The sequence below is a fragment of the Micropterus salmoides genome, unplaced genomic scaffold (genome assembly GCF_014851395.1).
Source record: "Micropterus salmoides isolate LMB-PRFRI ecotype aquatic unplaced genomic scaffold, ASM1485139v1 Ms_hic_scaffold_6, whole genome shotgun sequence".
NCBI lineage: Eukaryota > Metazoa > Chordata > Actinopteri > Centrarchiformes > Centrarchidae > Micropterus > Micropterus salmoides.
The window spans coordinates 8,127,488-8,132,783 of NW_024044348.1; the positions used below are offsets into that span (position 1 = coordinate 8,127,488).

Genomic DNA, 5,296 nt, shown 5'->3' on the forward strand with positions numbered 1-5,296 from the left:
ATGCAGAAGTCCATTTACCGGAGATAACTGTAAGAGAGAGAGGGAGAGGAAGAGGGCGGAGAGGCAGAGGTGTTGGATGTGCAGTCATGGTAAGGAGAGGCAGAGGACCTACCTAGAGTGATGGCTCAATAGAGGACAAAGAAAGATTGGAAGCCCTCCAAAGGAACCTGAGGGCTGTTACAGAGGTTTGTATTTACAGTATAAGGTTGTTGTAACGTTATATTCTGACCTGTTTGCACTTTATGACAAACCCCAGCACACAGTGATAATGTTATTTACATAGCAGCTCTGTGCACATGTACCCCTGGTACTGTAATGTTAGATAGTAGTAAAATGTCATTTACTGGGCAACAATGATTACATGAAGCCATATTATACAAGTTGAGCAAACACTGGCCAGCCTGTAAACCCTAATATGCAGTACCATGTAGCCAACATCATGTCATAAAGCCTTATTTTATCAGAATCACAAATTCTTTATTGAGGGGAATTAAGGGGAAATTCTTGGTCACAATTGCTAAGCTTGCATGTCAATTAAATATAAAAATTATAAAATCTAAATAAAGGTAATGTGGACATGTAAAGTAATTTACAGCATCAACAGAAGTGTAATGATAAATAGTAGTGCATTAAATAATAGTAATGAGTACCGGTATATTTCATTTGGAATGGATACAATCTTAAAAACATTGAGACAGTAACCAGAGTATTGAAGCAGAGAATATTGCATATTGAGTATTTTTCCCTGTGTCCTCTTTCTTCAGACTTCAAGAGATGACCCTTGAAGAACACAGAGAGCTCTCCACCCTTCTGCTGGAGAGGCAGCCAGGCTTGGTCTTTGATGCCTTGATGATGCATCAGCCCAGACATGGTGCCCCACCTTCTGCCGGAGTGCCAGGAGTACCTTGGTGTACTTATGGTAACTGTAGGGAAATGCTGTGGCCAGGAGCAAGCAAACTGTGTGAGCCTACTGCCACACTTCTCCCAGTACTGCCTTGAAGGCTTTATTCGCATTCACAGGCAGTACCGGGAGGACATTACGGCATTAGGCAACATCTGGGGATGACAACAGGGAGTACTGCTATGGTGCCTATACACACACACTTCATCTATTGGCAACATGGAGCTTTAGGCCAGGGAAACCAACTTGTCATCCCTAGTTGTTGTGTTTGAAGGATTAGAGACAAGTTCCCTGATCCTCAAGGACACTACACAGGTTTTATTCCTGGACTGAATTTCCTTCCAGGCCCTCTGGCATGGTCATACAGTTTCACACAAATACTCAAACAAACAAATGTACATAGTTAACATTTGATTTATTATCATCATCCTTTAAATTTGATGTAGTTATAGTTGTTCACCTGCAGTTCTATGGTAACGAAAAAATAAGAAATAGAAGCACATGGTGTTTTTATTTTCATTATATACATCTGAACATGTGTTTAGAATTTCAAACTTTGCCATAACATTTCCAATACCAATTTTAGTTCTTTATATTTACATAATAGGGGACAGCTGTAGCCTTACTTATCATTACTGTTCAAACTGTAAACTGATTTAGGCTACCTACTGAAAATATGCACTGGTCACAGTGGACTTAAGATGAAACATGTACAAATTGGAAAAACATGAAATAACCACTGGAGGAGGGTAGGAACAGAATTTAATGTTAATTTCTCTTTTTGAGGAGTCAGTGAACGGAAGTTCTTCCCCTCGTGATCCTGCCTGACAAGTACCAGGACACATGCAATGTGATCTATTTTCATCTGATGTGGGGATCCTTCCACATCAGATGCTGGTTGGAATAACGGTCCTGTTGAAGACAGTGCCATCAGACATAGTTACAGACTATATTGTAATGTAAATATCATTCAGTGACATGTAATATGGTACAACAAATTTGTGTAACTTACCTAGACCTCTGACTTTTCTCTGCAGCAAGTCTGCTGTGGCTGGTGCAGGTATGGGGGGCACCAAACCAAGCTGTCTGGGGTCATGTGGGAGAAGGCTCCTCCTTCTAGGCATCCCCACTCCACAATCCTTTGCAACTCTGAAGTGTATCGTAGGTTTTTTCAGATTTCAAGACATGTACGCTGTATCTACCGTTCTTATACAATCTTTTGAAACTGACATTATAACCATTTAATATCAGTTTGTAAGTAGAACAAGAAAACCTTGTGTAAAGACAATCAATTGCATATAAAACATGGCCTGAATATTGTACTATGAATGGGATTATTATACAAGTGTAAAACGTACATCTTTGCCGTCCAACGTTTTCATTGTTGGTCGGTTCCGGTGGAAATTGTAGTCCAAAGCAGCAAGCAGAAGTCTTGTCACATAAGTCACATAAACTGAGGGGCTGAAAGCATAGCGCTTGCTGGCATACATCAGGATATGATTCTGGAATGACTCTAGGTCTGCAGTCGATCTGATAGAACAAACAAATACATACTTCTGTGTACATGAGCAGTAAGCATAAATATTACTTATACATCAGTGTGAAAAAGTATAGTCACACTACCTGAATCGCAGATAGTTGTGAACATCTGCCACCTCTTATCGAGAACTATGTCCACTAAAGCTTTGTGGCACTGGGAGTCTCTCTTGATCCACATCTTTCCCTGCATTTGATCCGATTCAAGGTGCCTGTGTTTGCAACTTCCCATAGTCCAGGTGTGAATGTTGCAGACATAGTGAAGGATGCCAACCCATAATGCATGCAAAACATAAAAATGCACTATAAATGTCCTTAATATAGCAATTAATGAAATTACTCAAAAATATAATAAAATTGTGTGCTTACAAGAAACTGCCCACGTGTGCCGGTGTCACGGTTTGGTGTGGGTGAGGCAGGTTGGATGACCCAAACACAGGACGCAAGGCTGGAGGAGGTACAGTACAAAGGGTTTTAATGAACAAACCAAAAGCACACTTACAGGTAAGTGGCTGAATACAGAGTCCAAAAACTAAGGTAGTCCAAACAGCGATCCAAAGGGAGCAGGCAGACAACAGGAGACAGCATACAATGACCCAACAAAGACAAGACAGAAAACACCAGGTATATATATATATACACAGGGACTAACGAGCAGGGCGGGAGCAACACAGGTGAAAGACATGAGGCTAACGAGGCACAGGCAGGGAGAAAGAGAGCAGGTGGTCAGAAAACAGAGACAGACATGCAGAGGGATCACTGGGGTAACAGACATGACAAGGGTTACCGAACACTAGACGACAGACAAGACAGACCCCCAAAACCCAACATACTATAAGGCAGATACTAAACTCAGAAGTGCAACAGAAAGAATGGCCGACCGGCAGAGCGTGACAGTCGGCAGTCTTGCAACACCACCGAAAATGGTTGACTATGTCCTTCAGCCAGTTGAAGAGGATGGACTCTCCTTTTATCTTTGCTGCCTTGAAAAGAGAAAAATAAATATTACTGTAAAATACAGGCATTCAACTATAGTCTGTGTGTAGAGGTGAAAGTGTGGTCTTTTCGACCACTCAAAGCGCTTTTACACTACATCTGCATTCACCAGTCATACACATTCATACACTGAGCCTAAGTGCTCAAACGGAAACTAACATTCACACTCACTCATACACTGGCGGAATAGCCGCCAGGGGCAATTCGGGGTTCAGCATCTTGCCAGGGAGCCAGGGATTGAACCGCCGATTAACGGCCAACCCGCTCTACCTCCTGAGCCACAGCCGCCCCGGAAACAAACACCACAAAACAATTGCAAATTGAGACTGACAAATAACACACTGTATAGAAATCGGTGGAAGATCCTCTTCATCAGAGCTGAAACCATTCTGTCCATCATCTCTTTCAAGGGAGTAAGATGAAGCTTTATCTGCCCAATCAATTCTTTACATAATGACAACTTTCGGATAAAAACAAGTTCTCAAATAATGTCACTGAAAAATAATACATGTAATTAGGAAGTACTATTTACACACTGTTCATTGGGTCATTGAAAACATTTTCCTCCAAGTCCTCCACAACAATGCTACAATTGGAGAAAAGCAATACAGGGCTAAAAGTTATGATGTGTACATGTTACCTTTGTTCAAGGCCCTGAATTTCTGTGGCTTCTGGAATGACATCAAGATGCTCATCTCTGTAAAGAATAACCAGAGCAAGTTGTGTGAATCCCACATAGGCTCATTCAACAGTATATATAGACCAAAAATAAAATAACACACTAATCATAAAGTTCATGTTTTTAATCAAAGCTATTAGGACAAAATTAATATATTGTTATGCATGACTTTTGGTCAAGGGAGTTGATGTAGCAGGACCTGTCTCGTAGCTGGAGAAACAGCAGCAGCCTCAATAAATGAAGTGCTACATGACTGTAATACATTACTGTACTGTAATCCACAATGTGTTACATCTTTGTAGGGTTTGCTCATCTTGCCTAATAAATTGAACATCCCAAAAACTATCACATCTAGTGCAAGTATGATCACCGACAGACAACATGGAAAACATAAGCCAAGAGTGTGTAAAATGTCACTGTTTCTGTACCACAGTCCATTATAAACCACATCATGGGTAAGTTTACAAAGCCATAGTCAGATGAGGATCAAGGGTGCTCTACAATATAATATAACACAAATAAGTACTGAGTGCCATAATTTGAGCTTGTGGTAACCTTTGTATGCACCGTAGAAGCAATACAAACAAATACGTTGTTTCTAATGTAAATTCTGACAATAAGCATAATTAGTCACTTGATAAGCACACAGTGTTGTCGTAATGCTGTTAGCAGTAAAAATAAATGTTTCCCCCCAGGGCAGTAAACATTTAGCTTGCTAATCTGAGCCACCATGCTCCATGCAATGTTACGGTTTTTAATTGTAATCATCAGCTGATTGTCTCACAAACACAAAAGACACATTTCTGTTCACTTAACAAAGCCGAAGCGCTGGAGAACAACCTTCGAAATAACAATCCAACTAACGTTACATATTTCTTCTAACAGGATAGTAAAAGTTTAGCTGGCTAATATGAGCTGTTATGCTGTACGCTAACTTGCTGTTTTGCGGTCAATAATACTAATCAGCTGATTGTCTCACGAACGTAACCAGCACATTTATCCACATAGCGAAGTCATAACACAGCGAGGGAGAAGAACCACGTGAAACTATCCAACTACATATTTTACACCACTGACAAGGGAAAAGTCACTTCTCACGGTGTCTATGGCTAGCTTCTGGCTAATGCTAACATTATCAATCAACAGTTTTCATTTGCAATGCTAAAGTTGGAATACCTTACCTG

General features: G+C 40.6%; 1 long non-coding RNA gene across 2 annotated transcripts; it reads right to left on the reverse strand.

The window, feature by feature from the left end:
* Nucleotides 1–1,393: 1,393 nt before the first annotated feature.
* On the reverse strand, nucleotides 1,394–3,019 carry LOC119890325. 2 transcript variants are annotated; one of them, XR_005442217.1, is made up of 5 exons: nucleotides 2,807–3,019; nucleotides 2,525–2,661; nucleotides 2,260–2,431; nucleotides 1,914–2,050; nucleotides 1,394–1,813 (listed from the first exon to the last, which is right to left on the reverse strand). It is a non-coding gene; the product is annotated as an uncharacterized LOC119890325 (long non-coding RNA). The 2 variants fall into 2 exon arrangements; XR_005442216.1 differs by having other exon boundaries at nucleotides 2,525–3,018.
* Between the last annotated feature and the right edge of the window lie 2,277 nt (nucleotides 3,020–5,296).